This window comes from Bos taurus, chromosome 8 (assembly GCF_002263795.3).
Source record: "Bos taurus isolate L1 Dominette 01449 registration number 42190680 breed Hereford chromosome 8, ARS-UCD2.0, whole genome shotgun sequence".
In the NCBI taxonomy this organism is placed as follows: domain Eukaryota; kingdom Metazoa; phylum Chordata; class Mammalia; order Artiodactyla; family Bovidae; genus Bos; species Bos taurus.
In genome coordinates, this window is record NC_037335.1 from 83,642,088 (window position 1) to 83,664,572 (window position 22,485).

Consider the following 22,485-nt stretch of genomic DNA (forward strand, 5'->3'; position numbering starts at 1 on the left):
TGGTGTTCTGTTTCAGCTATTTCCTCCATTCTAATTTCTAGCTCACTTATCCATTCTTTTGTTTCAGTTTCTCTGCTGTTGGTTCCCTCCAGTGTATTTTTTAATCTCAGTTATTTTGTTGTTCATTGTTGATTGTTTATTCTTTAATTCTTCAAGAGCCTTATAAATATTTCTTGTGTCTTCTCAATCTGTGCCTCCAGTCTGTTTATTCTTGCCTCCATTTTATTTTAAAGATTTTGGATCATCTTTACTATCATTATGCTGAATTCTTTTCAAGTAGATTGCCTATTTCCTCTTCATTTGTTTAATCTTGTGGGTTTTTATTATGTTCCTTCATTTGTTGGATGTTTCTCTGTCTTTACATTTTGTTTTAAATTACTGTGTTTGGGTATCCTTTCTGCATGCTGGATGGTCATAGTTCCTCTGAACTGTGGAGTCTGCCTCCCCTTGGTGGTATTGGACCAATGTCTTATGAAATTTTCCTGGTTGGATTGATTTTTGATTGTGTTCTTTTTGATTTAGCTAGATCGTATCTCTCTGAAGGGCAATGTCATGTCTGGTGGTGTGTTTTGGGTTGTCTGTGGCTTCAATATGGCTTTGAGTAGCCTGTCTGCTAATGTGCAGGGTTGCACTCCTGTTTTGTTGAAGGATTGTCATGGGACATCCTGCACTGAAGCTTGCTGGCTTAAGTGGGGCTTGGTCTTAGTGTTGAGTTGGAGGCCTTTGGGAGGGCTCTTGTCTATTTGTGATCTATGGGATGAGGAGTTCTGTAGTGGTCCAAAGTCCTGGAGTGCAGTCTCTCACATCTGGAGTTCAGGCTCAACCCCTTACTACAGCAGGAAGATTTCACAGGCCACATAGTACAGAAGATGAAACCAATTGACTAATGGTGAAATAATTTTCAATAATCAAGATCATTAAGGGAGTGTGAAAAAAATATAAAATAGAACTAGAGTTTTGAAAAATGCCACAAAATGTGAATAGGGGTAAGCAATGTGAATTTCACTGGAAAGGACTTGAAAAAACACTCAGTAAGAGAGAGTATAGTGGGGTGGCCCTAAAATGGTGGAGGAATAGGACAGGGATACCACTTTCTCTCCCACAAATTCATCAAAAGATCATTTGAACGCTAAGCAAATCCCACAAAACAACTTCTGAACGCTGGTGGAGGACACCAGGCACCGAGAAAGGCAGCCCATTCTCTTTGAAAGGAGGTAGGGCAGAATATAAAAGATAAAAAGAGAGACAAAAGAGTTAGGGATGGAGACCCGTCCCTAAAGGAGTTGTAAAGAAGGAGAAGTTTCCAAACACCAGGAAACCCTCTCACCAGTGGGTCTGTGGGGAGTTTCAGAATCTCAGAGGGCAACATAAACAAGAGTTAAAGAAAAAAAAAAAAGAACCCACAGATTATGTGCCTAGCCACGACTCCCAGTGGAGAGGTAGCCCAGATGCTCATATCCGCCAGCAGCGAATAGGGGCTGAATAAGGAGGCATGGGCTGTATGCATAGGGTGGAGACCAGGCCTGAATGCCCTGAGGACAATCTGAGAGTGCTAACGTGAGATAGCAACCCAAACTGTGGGATAGCCAGAGAGAAAAAAAGAGAGAGAGAGAACTTTCCCACAAAAAACTCTGAGGCACAGCCTGGCCCGCTCACAGAACAAAGGATTGAGCAAATACCAGAGGAGAGCTAGCTGGCTGTGGACCAGCCCCTTCCCCTGCTGGAGGCAGAGAGGCAGACGGGTGACAGCCAGAGCCGAAAGACAAGGGGCAATCTCGGCCCCAGAAACAGCATCCTCTACCAAACTGTGAGCAGGCTTCCAGTTACTAACGAAGTCTTCCTGGGATCCTGGATGGTTGACAACTGCCAGGAGGGTCACAGTCAGAGATCAGTTCTCCAGAGGAGATACATGGCACACCTGAGATGGCACTCTTGTGGTGCACCCAGGAAACCAAAGGGCTGGGACTGAGGAGGTGATAAGACTCACCACCCAACTGGGAGAGTGCACTTGCTAAGCACCTGGTCACCTGAGCTGCTCAGATCTGGGAAGGGCACAAAACGCAGGCCCAACCGAGTCTGTGCCTTTGTGGAGTACCCGAGAACCTGAACCTGAGCAGCTTAGACCTGGGAAGTGCATGCAACCCAGGGCCTACATTAGACAGTTCCCCTGCAGAGCAACCTGGAGCCTGAGCAGTGTAGACCAGGAAAGCACATACACCATGAGCAGGGGCAAACCCAGTGTGGCCCAGACACTATGAGCACTCCCCCCACACACCAGTGATATTTGTTTGCAGTGTTCCTCCCTCCCCACAGCACAACTGAACAAGTCAGCCTAAATAAATGACTACCTTTGCCCCCTTGGAGATTACACACTGAAGAGACTTGCAAACAGGGGATGCCAAAATAAACAAAGAAGAGGGAATAGCTCTGGAAGTGACAGGTGCAACAGATTAAAACCCAGTAGTTAGCACTGACTACATTGGAAGGGGCCTATAGACCTTGAGAAGAAGTATAAGCTGGAACAAGGAACTATCTGAAATTGAACTGACCCCACACTGACCTCAACAGTTCCAGAAAAATTCCTAGATATATTTTACTATTATCATTTTGTAATGAAAAAATTTTAAGTTCTTTATTACTCCTTTAATTTTCATTTTTATAACCTACTATTACCTTGAAAAAAGACCATATTTTTAAAGCAAATTTCATATATATTTTTTAATAATTTTTGTGATTTTTTTAATATTGTATTTTTGAGAGTCTAACCTCTACTCTAGATTTTTAATGTTTGCTTTTTTTTTTTTTAATCAATTTTGTACCTTTAAGAATCCAATCTTCAGTACCCATTTTTACTTAGGAGTGTGATTACTGGCTTGATTGCTCTCTCCCACTTTTGACTCTCCTTTTTCTCCCCCAGGTCACCTCTATCTCCTCCCTTCCCCTTCTCTTCTCTACCAAACTCTGTGAATCTTTTTGGGTGTTCTGGGCTGTGGAGAACACTTAGGGAACTAATTACTGGCTAGATCTGTCTCTCTGCTTTTGACTTCCCCTCTTCTCCCCCAGGTCACCTCTATCTCCTCCCTTCCCCTTCTCTTCTCTACCAAACTCTGTGAATCTTTTTGGGTGTTCTGGGCTGTGGAGAACACTTAGGGAACTAATTACTGGCTAGATCTGTCTCTCTGCTTTTGACTTCCCCTCTTCTCCTCCTGGTCACCTCTATCTCCTTCCTCCCTCCTCTAGATCCTCTGTGTAACTCCGTGAACCTCTCTGAGCGTTCCAGACTGTGGAGAGCACATAGGGAATTGATTACTGGCTAGATTCCTCTCTCCCCTTTTGATTCCCCCTATTCTCCTCCTGGTCACCTCTATCTCCCTCCTCCCTCTTCTCTTCTCCATGTAACTCTGTGAACCTCTCTGGGTATCCCTCACTGTGGAGAATCTTTTCACCATTAATCTAGATGTTTTATCATTGGTGCTGTATGGATGGAGAAGTCTTGAGACCACTGTAAGAATAAGACTGAAAGCCAGAGTCAGGAGGCTTAAATCCAAAACCTGAGAATTCCAGAAAACTCCTGACTCCAGGGAACATTAATCAACAAGAGCTCATCCAAAAGTCTCCATACCTACACTGAAACGAAGCTCCACCCAAGAGCCAAGAAGTTTCACAGCAAGACATACCAAGCTAATTCTCCAACAACGAGGAACATAACCCTGAGCAGTAAAATACAGGTGGACAAAACTCACACCAAACCCATAGACACCTCAAAACTCACTACTGGACACTTCATTGCACTCCAGAGAGAGGAGATCCAGCTCCACCCACCAGAACACTGATGCAAGCTTCCCTAACAAGGAAACGTTGATAAGCCACTTGTCCAACCCCACCCACAGTGAGGAACCTCCACAATAAAGAGGAACCACAAACTACCAGCATACAGAAAGGCCACCCCAAACACAGCAATCTAAACAAGGTGGAAAGGCAGAGAAATATTTAGCAGGTAAAGGAACATGATAAATTCCCACCAAACCAAACAAAGAGGAGGAGATAGGGAGTCTATCTGATAAAGAATTCAGAATAATGATAGTAAAAATGATCCAAAATCTTGAAAACAAAATGGAGTTACAGACAAATAGTCTGGAGACAAGGATTGAGAAGATGCAAGAAATGTTTAACAAGGACCTAGAAAAATAAAAAAGAGTCAATCAATAATGAATAATGTAATAACTGAAATCAAAAGCACTCTGGAGGGTACCAACAGCAGAATAGCTGAGGCAGAAAATAGGATAAGTGAGGTGGAAGATAGAATGGTGGAAATAAATGAAGTAGAGAGGGAAAAATTAAAAAAAAAATTAAAAGAAATGAGGACAGCCTCAGAGACCTCTGGGACAATGTCAAATGCCCCAACATTCAAATCGTAGGAGTCTCAGAAAAAGAAGACAAAAAGAAAGGCCATGAGAAAATACTTGAGGAGATAATAGTTGAAAACTTCCCTAAAATGGGGAAGGAAATAGCCACCCAAGTCCAAGAAACCCAGAGAGTCCCAAACAGGATAAACCCAAGGCAAAACCCCCCAAGACACATATTAATCAAATTAATTAAGATCAAACACAAAGAACAAATAATAAATGCAGTAAGGGAAAAACAACAAATAACACACAAGAGGATTCCCATAAGGATAACAGCTGACCTTTCCATAGAAACTCTTCAGGCCAGAAGGGAATGGAAGGACATACTTGAAGTGATGAAAGAGGAAAAACCTACAACCCAGATTACTATAGCCAGAAAGGATCTCATTCAAATATGAAGGAGAAATCAAAAGCTTTATAGACAAGGAAAAGCTGAGAGAATTCAGCACCACCAAACCAGCTCTCCAACAAATGCTAAAGGATCTTCTCTAGACAAGAAATACAGAAAAGGTTTATAAACTCAAACTCAAAACAACAAAGTAAATGCAACAGGATCATACTTATCAATAATTACCTTAAATGTAAATGGGTTGAATGCCCCAACCAAAAGACAAAGACTGGCTGAATGGATACAAAAACAAGATCCCTATATATGCCGTCAACAAGAGACCCACCTCAAAACAAGGGACACATACAGACTGAAAGTGAAGGGCTGGAAAAAGATATTTCACGCAAATGGAGACCGAAAGAAAGCAGGAGTAGCAATACTCATATCAGATAAAATAGACTTTGAAATAAAGGCCGTGAAAAGAGACAAAAAAGGACACTACATAATGATCAAAGGATCAATCCAAGAAGAAGATGTAACAATTATAAATATATATGCACCCAACATAGGAGCACCACAATATGTAAGGCAAACGCTAACAAGTATGAAAGGGGAAATTAACAGTAACACAATAATAGTGGGAGACTTTAACACCCCACTGACACCTAGATCAACTAAACAGAAAATTAGCAAGGAAACACAAACTTTAAATGATACACTTGACCAGTTAGACCTAATTGATATCTATAGGACATTTCACCCCAAAACAATGAATCTCACCTTTTTCTCAAGTGCACATGGAACCTTCTCCAGGATAGATTGCATCCTGGGCCATAAATCTAGCCTTGGTAAATTCAAAAAAAAAATGAAATAATTCCAAGCATCTTTTCTGATCACAATGCAGTAAGATTAGATGTCAACTGCAGGGAAAAAAAAAAAAAAAACTATTAAAAAATACAAACATATGGAGGCTAAACAACATGCTTCTAAATAACCAACAAATCACAGAAGAAATCAAAAGAGAAATCAAAATATGCACAGACATGAATGAAAATGAAAATACAACAACCCAAAATCTATGGTATTCAGTAAAAGCAGCACTAAGGATCATAGCAATACAAGCTTACCTCAAGAAACAAGAGGAAAAACAAATAAATAATCTAACTCTACACCTAAAGCAACTAGAAAAAAAAGAACCTCAGGGTAAGTAGAAGGAAAAAAAAAAACATAAAAATTAGCACAGAGATAAATGAAAAAGAAACAAAGGAGACCATAGCAAAACTCAACAAAGCTAAAAGCTGGTTTTTTGAGAAGTAGACAAACCATTAGCCTGACTCATCAGGAAAAAAAGAGAGAAGAATCAAATCAACAAAATTAGAAATGAAAATGGAGAAATCACAACAGACAACACAGAAATAAAAAGGATCATAAGAGACTACTATCAGCAACTATATGCCAATAAAATGGACATCTTGGAAGAAATGGGCAAATTCTTAGAAAAGTTTAACTTTCCAAAACTGAACCAGGAAGAAATAGAAAATCTTAACAGACCCATCACAAGCACAGAAATCGAAACTGTAATCAGAAGTCTTCCAACAAACAAAAGCCCAGGACCAGACAGCTTCACAGCTGAATTCTACCAAAAATTTAGAGAAGAGCACCTATCCTACTCAAACTCTTCCAGAAAATTGCAGAGGAAGGTAAACTTACAAACTCATTCTATGAGGCCACCATCACCCTAATACCAAAACCAGAAAAAGATGCCACAACAAAAGAAAACTATACACCAATATCACTGGTGAACATAGATGCAAAAATCCTTAACAAAATTCTAGCAATCAGAATCCAACAACATATTAAAAAGATCATACGTCATGACCAAGTGGGCTTTATCCCAGGAATGCAAGGATTCTTCAACATTCACAAATCAATCAATGTAATACACCACATTAACAAATTGAAAGATAAAAACCATATGATTATCTCAATAGATGCAGAGGAAGCCTTTGACAAAATTCAACATCCATTTATGATTAACAAAACAAAACAAAAAAGAACTCTTCAGAAAGCAGGCATAGAAGAAACATACCTCAACATAATAAAAGCTATATATGATAAACCCACAGCAAATACTATCCTCAATGGTGAAAAATTGAAAGCATTCCCCCTAAAGTCAGGAACAAGACAAGGATGCCCACTCTCACCACTACTGTTCATCATAGTTTTGGAAGTTTCAGTAGCAGCAATCAGAGAAGAAAAAGAAATAAAAGAAATCCAGATTGGCAAAGAAGAAGTAAAACTCTCACTGTTTGCAGATAACATGATCCTCTACATACTGCTACTGCTACTGCTAAGTTGCTTCAGTCGTGTCCAACTCTGTGTGACCCCATAAACGGCAGCCCACTAGGCTCCTCTGTCCCTGGGATTCTCCAGGCAAGAATACTAGAATGGGTTGCCATTTCCTTCTCCAATGCATGAAAATGAAAAGTGAAAATGAAGTCACTCAGTCGTGCCCGACTCTTAGCGACTCCATGGACTAGAGCCTACCAGGCTCCTCCATCCATGGGATTTTCCAGGCAAGAGTACTGGAGTGGGGTGCCATTGCCTTCTCCAGTCCTCTACATAGAAAACCCTAAAGGCTCCACCAGAAAATTACTAGAGCTAATCAATGAATATAATAAAGTTGAAGGATATAAAATTAACACCCAGAAATCCCTTGCATTCCTGTACACTAACAATGAGAGAACAAAAAGAGAAATTAAGGAAACAATTCCATTCACCATTGCAATGAAAAGAATAAAATATTTAGGAATAAATCTACCTAAAGAAACAAAAGACCTATATATAGAAAACTATAAAACACTGATGAAAGAAATCAAAGATGACACAAATAGATGGAGAAATATACCACGTTCATGGATTGGAAGAATCAATATAGTGAAAATGAGTATATACCCAAAGCAATCTATAGATTCAATGCAATCCCTATCAAGCTACCAATGGTATTTTTCAGAGAACTAGAGCAAATAATTTCACAATTCGTATGGAAATACAAAAAACTTTGAGTAGCCAAAGCAATTTTGAGAAAGAAGAATGGAATCAACCTGCCTGACTTCAGACTATACTACAAAGCTACAGTCATCAAGAAAGTATGGTAATGGCACAAAGACAGAAGAATAGATCAATGGAACAAAATAGAAAGCCCAGAGATAAAGCCACGCACCTATGGACACCTTATCTTTGACAAAGGAGGCAAGAATATACAATGGAGAAAAGACAATCTCTTTAATAAGTGGTGCTGGGAAAACTGGTTAACCACTTGTAAAAGAATGAAACTAGAACACTTTCTAACACAATACACAAAAATAAACTCAAAATGGATTAAAGATCTAAATGTAAGACCAGAAACTATAAAACTCCTAGAAGAAAACATAGGCAAAACACTCTCCAACATAAATCACAGCAGGATCCTCTATGACCCACCTCCCAGAGTAATGGAAATAAAAGCAAAAATAATCAAATGATACCTAATTAAACTTAAAAGCTTTTGAATAACTAATGAAACTATAAGCAAGGTGAAAAGACAGCCTTCAGAATGGGAGAAAATAATAGCAAATGAAGCAACTGACAAAGAATTAATCTCCAAAATACACAAGCAGCTCCTGCAGCTCAATTCCAGAAAAATAAATGACCCAATCAAAAAGTGGGTCAAAGAACTAAACAGACATTTCTCCAAAGAAGACATACAGATGGCTAACAAACACATGAAAAGATGCTCAACATCACTCATTATCAGAGAAATGCAAATCAAAACCACAATGAGCTATCTTCTCATGCCGGTCAGAACGGCTGTTATCAAAAAGTCTACAAGCAATAAATGCTGGAGAGAGTATAGAGAAAAGGGAACCCTCTTACACTGTTGGTGGGAATGCAAACTAGTGCAGCCACTATAGAGAACAGTATGGATTTTCCTTAAAATACTGGAAATAGAACTGCCATATGACCCAGCAATCCCACTGCTGAGCATACACACCAAGGAAATCAGAATTGAAAGAGACATGTGTACCTCAATGTTCATCGCAGCACTGTTTACAATAGCTAGGACATGGAACAACCTAAATGTCCATCAGCAGATGAATGGATAAGAAAGCTGTGGTACATATACAATGGAATATTACTCAGCTATTAAAAAGAATGTATTTGAATCAGTTCTAATGAGGTGGATGAAACCGGAGTCTAATATACAGAGTGAAGTAAGTCAGAAAGAAAAACACCAATATGGTATATTAATGCATATATATGGAATTTAGACGGAGAAGGCAATGGCACCCCACTCCAGTACTTGTGCCTGGAAAATCCCATGGACGGAAGAGCCTGGTAGGCTGCAGTCCATGGGGTCACTAAGAGTCGGACACGACTGAACAACTTCACTTTCACTATTCACTTTCATGCATTGGAGAAGGAAATGGCAACCCACTCCAGTGTTCTTGCCTGGAGAATCCCAGGGACGGGGGAGCCTGGTGGGCTGCCATCTGTGGGGTCACATAGAGTCGGACACAACTGAAGCGAATTAGCAGCAGCAGCAGCAGCAGCATGGAATTTAGAAAGATGGGAACGATGACCCTATATGTGAGATAGCAAAAGAGACACAGATATAAAGAACAGACTTTTGGACTCTGTGGGAGAAGGCAAAGGTGGGATGATTTGAAAGCATAGCATTGAAACATGTATATTACCATATGTGAAATAGATCACCAGTCCAGGTTCAATGCATGAGACAGGGTGCTCAGGGCTGGTGCACTGGGATGACCCTGAGGGATGGGATGGGGAGGGAGGTGGGAGGGGTGTTCAGGATGGCGAACACATGTACACCCATGGCTGATTCATGTCAATGTATGGCAAAAACCATTGCAATATTGTAAAGTAATTAGACTCCAATTAAAATAAATAAATAAACAAAAATAAATGTTAAGAAAAGAGAGAGTATAAAACTAATTTCCTGTGATATTTTGTAGAGACTATGTTTAAAGGAAATAATAATTAGCTTAAGAAATCACCTATTAGGGAAGGATGACAGAACACCTTACTTTTCTCTGGTGACCTCCAGAAAAGACAGAGTTCTTGCCAGTGTCTATTCTCTGATTTTCCCAGTGAGGCTAGGGGTTCTTGCCATCCTTTTATCTGTGGGAAGTGATGTACTAATCTCATGGCAGCTGAGGAGAGGTCTGAAACCTAGATTGGCAGTCATCAAAGCCATGATAGACACTTTAAAATAAATGTCTAGAGGGGTGGTAATTTTAAAAAAAGATTTCATGCAACCAGAGCCCTCAAAAAGCCTTTGAAATCCTGCCTACCAACTGTTAATATCACTGGCTTTCTCCCTTAAGAGAACTTCAGAAAATTAAGGAGGTATAAGCCACACTAAAGTACTTTTGCAGCTTTACTTTCGGAAAAATCAATCTTGCTATAAACTTTCATGTTCCATGGGATGATCCAATCAATGATTTAATAACAACAGTAATAAAAACAGAGCAATAATCTCTTCTAGAATGTTCAGAATCCAAGGAGTAATGACATTCTGGCTTTGATGACTTCTCTTCTTGTTTACACAGCAAATGAGACTAGTATTAACAGCCTTTGGAAATATGCCCTTTCATATTTGACACTGATGTCATCTGGCTCAAATATTAAAAATAAAAAACTTTAAGAAAAGTGAGTCTGTCTTCCCTAGAGGCTGTCATTTATTCTTTAAACATTGAGATTCCCTTCATTGTCCTGCTGGATCTTTATGTCATAGTTACCCTGGCATATATCCAACCCAACTAGTTGCCCTTTTATCAGCCCTTTGGATGGATCCACATTTGCCTCACTTAGAAATGGGATCACCAGGCCTCTCTGTGCCCTGATGTCATTCCCCTCTGGTGCATTTGAATGTCCTTTGCTAAATGGGACTTTGGTAAATGGAGACCAGAGACATGCTTCACCTGCTCACCACTGCCTGTGTATCTGGTCTCAAAAGCATCCTTGCAGAACACCATATACTGTAAAAATCAACCTAACATCTAAAATGTGTACATTCTTCAGTGCCTTATATATGCGTTTTGTTTCTCCATCTGAAAAACAAATATGTTCTCAATATCTATTACATAAGGAGGTATTAGTAAATTGAGATTTGTTTGCTAATGACTTGAATGTCCAAGGCAGGGCCTTGCATATGGCAGTGGGAAACAGATGTGCTGATATGAATGAAATGATGATGCTGATCGATTTTCATCATTATTATTAGTCTTATGGTGGGTAACGTTTAGGATACTTGCCAAATTATAGAACTGTTTCCTTATCAGCTTTGTCCCAGTTTTATACCTTGTCACCTGAAACAGAATTCCTTTTTTTTAAAGACATGTCAAAATTTATTTGACAAGTGTTATATCAATAGATGTTTTGGAGCAGAATTTCTAAAATGTGAAAAAGGTACATACATGAAGGTGGATGAAGAAACAATTTGTTCAACCAAATGGCTAAACGCACTGTGATCAAGGCTCGGGATCTAAAAATAGTCATTTTTAGAGCAGTCGCTTCAATTTACATCAAAGTAACATCTAAAGTTACATTAAGCCCTTGGCAGCATTGCCATCTCTTTTGAGGGCCTGCCCTACAACCCTCACCCTTCCCCACCCCCAAGCTATTAGATGCCAATATCTGACCGTGGACTGGCAAGAAGTTTGGTGGCTGTGGGGCTGGGTATTGCAGCTCTTGGATTTGCAAGTTGTTATGTATTTCAGATCTGGAAACCTCTAGGACAAGTAATCACAGAAACTGCAAAGAAGATATCAACTCCTAGCTTTTCATCCTACTATAAAGGAGGATTTGAACAGAAAATGAGTAGGTGAGAAGTAAGTCTTATTTTGGGTTGCAAGCCTATCTGCCAGCAAGGCCAAGATTAGAGCAGTTCACAGGAGAAGCATGATTTTGAATCACCCAGATAAAGGTGGATCTCCTTACTTAGCAACCAAAATTAATGAAGCAAAGACTTACTAGAAGCAACCACCAAACACTGATTGATGCTCAAGGACCACTCTGAAGGAGAAAAAGGGGGACTTCATAAAAAATGTCTTTTAAGTTAATCTAAACCATGGCCTTCATAATTTTCATATATATATATATCTGACCACAATCATTTCTTCTACTACTAAAATATATAATAATAAAAGATGAACAATCTTTCTTTGATGAACAATCAAAAAAATTACATTAAGCATGACACACCTGTTGCAGGAATTAAGAGAACATACAAAAAATGGCAATCGATTGTCAACATGATGTAATGAAGTTTGCATGCCCTAAGTCTTGGATCAGGTCTTGGGTGCAAATGTTCTAGCCTGGGAGATCTTTGGCAAGTCACTAAATCTCAGTGCCCTCATCTGCTAACCTCGTAGGGCTGCTATGAAGAATAAATGTGACAATGAATTTGGAGACCCTTTGAGTCTGAGTGAACTCCGGGAGTTGGTGATGGACAGGGAGGCCTGGCGTGCTGCGATTATGGGGTCGCAGAGTCAGACACGACTGAGCGACTGATCTGATCTGATCTGTCAGTGCTATTCCAACATTCTTATTTTAAACTTTATTGCTTTTAGAGCTATATGTGCTGGGTGCTGAGACATTTAAAAATTCTTCACCACATATGGTGGGCTTCAGAGAGCCCTGATTCATGTGATGCTAGTTTGTAAATGGCAGCCACACCCAGCTTTGGGGTTGTGTGGTAGTCTGTGACAAGAACTGTCTTCCCCATGAGCTGTAGCTGCTGCTGCTGCTTTTCCTCTTCTTCCTTCCATTTCTCCCCAGAATTCCACCACCATCCCCCACCAGTAGCTGTGACAGTAACTTTGAGCACAAGGTAGATTAAATACACTTTTCTAGTTGGCTTATATAGTTAAGCGCCAAACATAATTAAGCTTCCATGTCAGAAAATCTTGCAATTTACAAAGGACTGACAAATACATTTTTGAAGACTGGTATATTTGGAAATTGAGGACTGCTCTGGCAATTTATTTTTTTTTTTTATGTGTAGACCTGGCATTATTTTTCTCTAAATTAAATAAGGGACATTTGCAGGTAAAGGCAATACTCTAGCTAATGTTTTACTTTTAGGATCAAGTAGTAAAGTCATGAGCTCTGATTTTTCTTTAAATGTCTATAGCCAAAACTTAACCAAATTAGGAATGGAGCTTCCTTAATCTGATCAAAATTATCTATAAACCACTTACAGGTAAATATGGTGAAATATTGGGCTTTCCAGGTGGCTCAGATGGTAAAGTATCTACCTGCAATGCAAGAGACCTGGGTTTGATCCCTGGAGAAGGGAATAGCTACCCATTCCAGTATTCTTGCCTGGAGAATCCCAGGGACAGAAGAGCCTGGTGGGCTACAGCCCATGGGATCACAGAGTCAGACATGACTGAGTGACTAACACTTTACTTTACCTATGGTGATATACTGAACATATTCTCCTAAGTTGAGAACAAGACAAGGATGTCCACCCACATCACATCTATTCAACTGGAGGTCCCAAATAGTAGGGAAAATCAAAAGTAAAGGCAAGCTACAAAGATGAGACACAAAGAGCTAGAGATGTCTTTGTTTGTACATGGTGATTGTGCACATAGAAAATTCAGTGTAATTCACATAATGAAACTTTCTAAGATGATGAAAATATTATATGTTATACACAACAAAAATCTATATTTTGATCTAGGTGGTGATTACCTAGGTATATACTCATGTAAAACTACTCAGCTGTACACTTAAGATTTATGAATTTTACTTTACATAAATTGTACCTCAAAATAAACTATAAAGCTTTAAAATAATTTGCATCTCTATATAACCATTGATGATTTTAAAACATGCCTGCAAATTATAACATCTATCCCTTCAAAATGTACAGCTTGATTCCCATCCCCTTGAATGCTGGCTGGACATAGTGACTTATTTCTAATGAATAGAAGTGATGTTATGTGACTGTTGAGACTGGGCCATAAATAGGATATAACCTCCACCTCTCTCATCACATTTGCTCTGTGGGAAGCCAGCCATCAATCATGTCATGGAGATATTCAATCAGCTTTGTGGAGAAGCCCATATGGTAGAGAACTAGGTACCAACTAGGTAGAGGCTAGGTACCAACAACCAGTACCTACTGCCAGCCACATGAATTGGCCAATATGCATGTTGGTTTTCCAGCTCATCAAGCTTATCAGATCCTGACAGCCCTCGCCTACTACAACCCTGTGAGAGACGGAGTGCCAAAACCACCCTAAGTTCTTTTACCTCAAATAAACTGTAAGAGATAATAGATATTTATTACCTAGTCAGTAAGTTTTGGAGTAATTACACAGCAATAGATAATATATGTGTTCAGGGCCAGTGATTATGTTTCAGTAGGATACTTCATGATTGTAAATGATTGAAATCTTTGAGATTCTTTATATCTTATATTCTAATATCTTATATTCTCTATATCTTATATTCTAAACCGTAAAACCAGTTTTAAGTGCTATATATAAGGTATTACTTAACATAAATATGACTTTTCATACTGTTGATGGGGTTCTTGAGGCAAGGATACTGGAGTGGTTTGCCATTCCATTCTCCAGCAGATCACATTTTGTCTTTTAGTAGAAAGTTGAGACCACTGAAGTAAGAGATGAAGGAACCCTGGAAATATTTCTTTTTTAAACAAAGGAGCTTTGGAATACCTAAGATGGAGATAGATAATAAAAGTTTGTGGAATGTGTGCATACATTGCTGAGTGAGTAAAGCTGAATTATTTACATTCTGCTCCAGTTAGACTTCATTTATTTATTTTTGGCTGTGCTGGCTCTTCATTGCTGTGTGTGGGCTTCCTGTAGTTGCAGCAAGCAGGGTCTACACTTAGCTTTCTCCCGTTGTGGAACACGGACTCCAGGGTGTGGGCTACAGTAGTTGTAGCACATGTGTTCCGTAGTTGTGGCTCCTGGGCTCGAGAGCACAGGCTCGGTAGTTGTGGCACACAGGCTTGGTTGCCATAAGGCGTGTGAGATCTTCCTCAATCAGGGATTGAACCTGCGTCTCCTGCATTGGCAGGTGGATTCTTTATACCACTAAGCACCAGAGAAGACCTCCAGTTAGATTTTTGACAGTTGATACTAAAAAAATGAGCTGTGGCCAAGGGGAGAGGAGGTAAGGGCCATAGGGAGCTGTGGGGAACATGTGGCAGAGGTGACAAAAGGCAGATTTATAGATATGAAAAAAGGAAAACCTAACTGGGAGATGGGAAATGCCAGACTGAGGGACATTTTTGGTCACTGGAAACTTTGGCTCAGTGGGGCCAAGTATGAACATGAGTGGTGGTGGCGAGGGGACAAGTGTCCGAAGGTTTTGGTCCATGACCTCATGACAGGCGCCTCTCTCCCTTTCAACACCTCCTCAGCCAAAAGCCAACAGGGTTATCTAAGCACCTGATCCTGCAGTGGGAGAATTATGCGTTTTGTTCTCACTTTGATCCAAGAGATTAGTGTGTTTTTCACCATGTTCTCTATGAAGAGGGTGGGAACAGGCAAGATTTAGAGGAAAACCAACAGACCCAGCCTATCCGAGGCTGTGCTTGGAGGCAGATGGCATTAAGTGAAACTTTGCCGAATGCCAGGACAGGAAACAGCTTCAAGCCTGTACACAGTGGAACCAGAGCCTGGGGATAACTCATGGACCCAGAATTTTTAGGGTTTTGTGTGTTAACAAGCAGTCTTGATCATCATGTGATACCTCTAGACTTTTGATCAGCCAGTGAATCAAACGCACTTATTGAATAACCACAAAATGTGCAATTACAGTGGTAAGTTAAGTGTTTGAGCACATTGTTGTTCAGTCACTAAGTCATTACTGACTCTTTGCTACCCCATGGACTGTAGCATGTCAGGCTTCTCTGTCCGTCACTATCTCTCAGAGTTTGCCCAAACTCATGTCCACTGAGTCAGTGATGCCATCCAATCATCCCATCCTCTGTCACTCCTTTCTCCTCTTGCCCTCAATCTTTCTGAGCATCACGGTCTTTTCCAATGAACTGGCTTCTCATTAAAGGGCCTTATAAGTACAGGCTGCATTTGTTTCTACTTTCTATGAATTCACCTATGGTGCAAAGTGGCCAGAGGAATTTATTTATACCATTTCTAGGATGCTGTTGGCATTGACCTTGCCTTTGAAAAAATGTGGTAGTTATTGACATATTGAGCAAAGTAGAGTTAATAAAGCAAGGGTTTAGGCATCAAAACTACACGCTAAATCTGACGTGGATACTGGCTGAGGGATGTTGGACTAGTTGCTTGACCTCTGAATGTTTTCCCCTCATCTTTAAACTGAGGATGCTGTTGTTGATGTTGCTCCCTAAGAGCTCCTGATGTTATGAACAACCCATAAAGTATGAAAGGTCATGTGCATGTCAGCTGTTCTTTCTATAATTCAGGGCTGTCATCCTTGGTCTCATGAAATCTTAAATCTATCCCAGTCTGGCCCATTGCAGGGCTTCTTGAAGTCAGGAATGACAAGTTCTCCATGAACTTGATGGGTGCAGACGTACCTCAGGTTCTAGGGAGAGCCATCTCCAGACCCCACTATGAGCCCCACTGAGTGGTGGGGACTTCTCTGCAGATGTGGTGGGGCAGCATCATGATGGGTATCTTTCAAGCTTTGGCAAAAAAAGCTATAGTTTACATTAGTTTTTGTAAATTACAAACTCCTTCAGAAGTCTGAGTGTAGATTCAATAAGTGTGAAACCTTGATGAATAGAATCAAAGGAAAACCTACTGTTAAAAGAATATCGTATAATATTGCTTATATGTGGACTCTTAAAAGAAATAGTGTAAATGAACTTATTTACAATATACACACTATTATATATAAAATAGATAACTAATAAGCACCTTCAATATAGCACAGGGAACTCTACTCAATACTCTATAATGACTTATATGGGAAAAAAATCTAAAAGAGTGGATATATGTATATGTATAACTGATTCACTGTGCTGTACAACAGAAATGAACACAGCATTGTAAGCCAACTCTACTCCAATAAAAATTTAAAAAAATAAAGATCTCATAGAAAATGGATACAATTATAAATATTCAATTAAATACAAATATTCAATTAATATAAAAAATAAAAACTATCAGGTATTTTCCTCTTTTATGAGAGATAAAGTCTGAATTAATAAGTCTTCTCTTTGAGAAAAGGGGAAAAAACACCCTTTATCAATGATTTTAGTTTTTCAAAAGTCAAGTTCTTTCTCTGGAATGGAGTTCAAGGCAGTGTTTTCTATAATGTCAAAGATGGTCTTCACTGAAGGTAGAATTGCATTTCTTTGTTTATTCATTTAACTAGGATACACTGAGCTTCCACTGTGTACCTAGCATTCGTTTAGACAATGAGAACTGCCTTCAAGGAGTTCATAGTTTAGTGAGAGAGAGCAGATGTCAATGGAACAAGCATAAAACTCACACTGGGTGTTGGGCAGTCAAGGGGATGTATGACTTGTGATGGCCTTGGTCTTGGAATGCTTCCCTGAATAAACGCAGGATGAATCAAACTTTACAGTCAAAAGGGAGAAAGTGCTCACTTCGGAAATCGGAACAATACAATTAGCATGGCCTCTGTTCAAGGATGATATACAAATTTGTGAAGTGTTCTATATGTTTGCATAACAATGTGAAACTCTTTAATGCTAATAAAGTATATACTTAAATTGGTTAAAATGGTAAATTTTGTGTTAGGTATATTTTGCCACAGTATAAAAAGGGGTATGGTGTTGGGATGGTTCCATTGCAGACAGAGAGAACAGCAGGTACCAATGTCTTGTGGGAAGAGAGAGCATGGATGAGAGGAAAGCCAGCAGGGCTGATATTGTAGGCAGACGCTTTACCGTCTGAGCCACAAGATTCCCCTTTCCATCCTAGTCCATGGCAACTTTTTAAAACATATTTCTGTTGCTGTCCTGTTGAAGGCTCAACAACAATCTCCCACTGATCTCAGGACAAATATCAATATCCAGATTTTCTATGGCCTTTTCTCTGCCTGTGACCTCAGCCTCATCTCAGGCCATAAAACATCCTCCAAATCTTGACAAACCAGCCCTGCTGGCTTTCCTCTCATCCATGCTCTGTCTTCCCACAGACATTGGTACCTGCTGTTCTCTCTGTCTGCAATGGAACCATCCCAACACCATACTCACTTTTTATACTGTGGCAAAATATACCTAACACAAAATTTACCGTTTTAACCAATTTAAGTATGTACTTTATTAGCATTAAACACTTTCACATTGTTATGCAAACATAGAGGATGGAAAGTGGGCAGAGTGGCAGTGGATGTGGTTGGTCAGCTGGGAAGTGTCCGGGTTCTTCAGAAGAGAGATGGAAGTCGCTTGAACTAGGGTGTTGAGGCTGAGGTGGAGAGAAGTGGATATTAATAAATCTGAGAAAAGTCAGAGGGCCAATGACTGAACTTGTTGAAAGGTTGCTATGTGGGATGAGGGGAGAAACCAATCAAGAAAGATCTCCATGCTTCTGGATGGATGGTGGTGCCAGTGCTTAAGTCAGGAACCTCAGATAGAAGGAGTTTGGAGGGGTGATCATACTTCTTGTTTTGGACTTGTTGAGTTTCTGAGTCTCAGGAAGTTTGCAGCCACCAGTGCAGGGGATTCTACACGTGGGGCATTGGTGCAGGGTCAGCCTAGGCTCACACTGATTTCTCGGAGGGTTTCTAGTGATACGATCTGGTTCACAGCATGACTTGTTCTCTGAGGCACATTTGTCATGGGACATGTGAGAACCCATGACCACTCCCAAGACAGAAAACAGGTATAACACCCAGTCCGCTCCACTTGGCAGCTGACAAAAATAACTTTTTCTTCTTCTGAAAGGCTGCTCTGTGAGAGAATCTTGACTAAACCATACATGGTATGGGTGGTAGATAAAATAGGATTAGGTGAATATAACTAGGAAAGCATTCATGTCTTCAACTCTAGTCTTTTAGACCCATGGATTACCAGTCTTTAGAGTGCTTCTGAAGCATCAAGCATAAAAGGCAGATGCTATGTGCTAATTCACTGAAGCTAAATGCCATGTTCAGTCACAGTCCTTGAGTCTCTGAACAGCTGCCTTTTCATTTACTGATTTTGGAAAATCAAAAACATACACATTTGAGATCCACCCAAGGCAGAAGTAGCATCATATTTTTGAGCTTCTCTCCTCACTGCTTTAAACTTCTCTGTAATGCCTGCCACCATCCCAGTCCCATCTGAGGTAACACCATTCTTTATTCATGCCCCACCAGTGAAAGACATGTAAAGGCTTCAAGTGAACAATAAAATGTCAAGAAAACATCATTTTAAAAGGTTCTGGCTTGTATAGCAGGTGATGGAATTCCAGTTGAGCTATTTCAAATCCTGAAAGATGATGCTGTGAAAGTGCTGCACTCAATATGCCAGCAAATTTGGAAAACTCAGCAGTGGCCACAGGACTGGAAAAGGTCAGTTTTCATTCCAATCCCAAAGACAGGCAATGCCAAACAATGCTCAAACTACTGCACAATTGCACTTATCTCACACGCTAGTAAAGTAATGCTCAAAATTCTCCAAGCCAGGCTTCAGCAATACATGAACCGTGAACTTCCAGATGTTCAAGCTGGTTTTAGAAAAGGCAGAGGAACCAGAGATCAAATTACCAACATCTACTGGATCATTGAAAAAGCAAGAGAGTTCCAGAAAAACATCTATTTCTGCTTTATTGACTATGCCAAAGCCTTTGACTGTGTGGATCACAATAAACTGTGGAAAATTCTGAAAGAGATGGGAATATCAGACCACCTGACCTGCCTCTTGAGAAACCTATATGCAGGACAGGAAGCAACAGTTAGAACTGGACATGGAACAACAGACTGGTTCCAAATAGGAAAAGGAGTACGTCAAGGCTGTATATTGTCACCCTGTTTATTTAACTTATATGCAGAGTACATCATGAAAAATGCTGGGCTGGAAGAAGCACAAGCTGGAATCAAGATGGCTGGGAGAAATATCAATAACCTCAGATATGCAGATAACACCACCCTTATGGCAAAAGTGAAGAGGAACTAAAAAGCCTCTTGATGAAAGTGAAAGAGGAGAGTGAAAAAGTTGGCTTAAAGCTCAACATTCAGAAAACGAAGATCATGGCATCCGGTCCCATCACTTCATGGGAAATAGATGGGGAAACAGTGGAAACAGTGTCAGACTTTATTTTTTTGTGCTCCAAAATCACTGCAGGTGGTGATTGCAGCCATGAAATTAAAAGACGCTTACTCATTGGAGGGAAAGTTATGACCAACCTAGATAGTGTATTCAAAAGCAGAGACATTACTTTGCCAACAAAGGTCCATCTAGTCAAGGCTATGGTTTTTCCAGTAGTCATATATGGATGTGAGAGTTGGACAGTGAAGAAAGCTGAGCGCTAAAGAATTGATGCTTTTGAACTGTGGCGTTGGAGAAGACTCTTGAGAGTCCCTTGGACTGCAAGGTGATCCAACCACCCCATTCTAAAGGAGATCAGTCCTGGATGTTCTTTGGAAGGAATGATGCTAAAGCTGAAACTCCAATACTTTGGCCACCTCATGCGAAGAGTTGACTCATTGGAAAAGACTCTGATGCTGGGAGGGATTGGGGGCAGGAGGAGAAGGGGACGACAGAGGATGAGATGGCTGGATGGCATCACTGACTCAATGGACGTGAATTTGAGTGAACTCTGGGAGTTGGTAATGGACAGGGAGGCCTGGCATGCTACAATTCATGGGGTCGCAAAGAGTTGGACACAACTGAGCGATGAATTGAACTGAACTTAGCTTGTATAAAGGCCAAATTCTAGGGTAAGTTCAAAAATTTATGGCCCTGGAATTGGCTAGTCATAGTCAACTTAAAAGTGGTTACAAGTATGAGGTAAACCTGTAGGTTTGATGGTAAATATATATTGAGGGAAACCTGTTAATCTTCAAAGGTCAACCTAGATGACCTTTGAAGTATCCTCAAGAAAATACAGTACAAATGTGAATGAGGCTACATGTAAACAAATATTACAAGTATATCTAAGGAAAGCATTCCATCATGAAAATAGAAGGGTAATAGTATACCTTGAGTGAAAGAAAAAGAGTCAAAAAATGAGAATGTAGGGCAGTTTGTCACTGTTCTGATTCCTTAGTCACCAAGCACCATTCTCTTGTTAATTTAGCCCTGAATGTTAGCTTTGGTCTGCAAGTGGAAGAAGGCACCAAAAAGTTGGTACAATGATTCGAATCACTTAATAAAAACATTCAAATTGCATATTTAAAATATTCTAGTTGCAAAATACTGTATTGTTATTCAAATTCATATCACTTATTTGATAACTTAGGTTGGTGCTAGTCTGTTTCATAGCCTCCAAACTGCTTTGGTCCCCCTCAGGAACACACAATCTGTGGGGTAGTCGGATGCTTTCGACTTGCCAGTAAACAGTGTGTGTGTGGTGGGGGGTGGGAGGGGCGGGAGTATGCACAGTCATGTTGGACTCTTTGTGACCCCATGGACTGTAACCCACCAGGCCCATCGGTCTGTGGGATTTCCCACACAACAATACTTGAGTGGGTTGCCATTCCCTGCTCAAAAGGACCAGGGATCAAACCCATGTCTCCTGTATCTCCTGTACTGGTGGGTGGATTCTTTACCACTGAGCCATATGGAAAGCCCCTGCCAGTAAACAGCATTTTGGTTTAAACAGAACATTTTGGATTTGATCATATGGTCTATTTAAAGTTCCATTGCATATCAGGACTGGTTTAAATAGTCTCTTATCTATGGCTTTTAAACAAAAGCTCAGTCTTTGGGATGTCACCATCCTGTTTTTCCCCTTGTTGTCCCAGAGTACGAAGCTCGTTCCTTATAATAAAGAGTTTGCCTGATCTTTGTCCCTGGGAAGGAGACTAAATCCTAGGAATTTCCTGAGTAATAAGAATATCTTTGTTGTTCATGAGCCTCTGGGATCATACCAGAGTTTCTTCTAACAAGATAACTCAGAATAGAGATTGGTCACCAGAAAGATGAACCATGTAATTAGAGGACTGAGGTTTTGAGCCAGTATGATCTCCTGGGAGGAGAGAGAAGCTGGAGATTAGGTTCAGTCACATGGCCAGTGACTCCACCAATCATGGCTACACAATAAAATCCCAATAAAATCTCTGGACATTGAAGCTTGGTTAAGCTTCCTGGCTGGGGAACAACACAGTAAAGTCTGAGGAAGGTGATGCACCCTGATTCCATGGGGAAGGACATGGAAACTTTGTGTTCATAACCGTTTCAGATGTCACCCTACGTATCTTTTCTTTTGTTTCATCTGATTTGAATTCTTTTTAATAAGATTGTATTTATAAGGATAGTGCTTTCTTAAGTTCTGTGAGTCATTCAAGTGAATTGTTGAAACTAAGCGGAGTTATGGGGGCCTCCTGGAGTTGTAACCATTTGGTCAAAAGAATAAGTGGCCTGGGAATCCCTGAACTTGCAGCTGGCATCTCAAAGGGGGATGGTCTTGTTGGGGACCTGTGAAGTCTGATGCTAACTCTAGGAGTTTGCATCAGAATTGAATTGCATTGCCAAGCACAAAGGTTGTACTCATGGCAGCAGAAGAGATATATCTGCTCTGTCCTGGTGTCCTTGGGATTCCT

At 40.2% G+C, this 22,485-nt stretch overlaps 1 pseudogene; it reads left to right on the plus strand.

Annotated features, from left to right (window-relative positions):
* The first annotated feature begins 17,367 nt into the window (after positions 1–17,367).
* LOC112447907 (uncharacterized) lies at positions 17,368–17,462 on the plus strand (annotated as a pseudogene).
* The last annotated feature ends 5,023 nt before the right edge of the window (positions 17,463–22,485 follow it).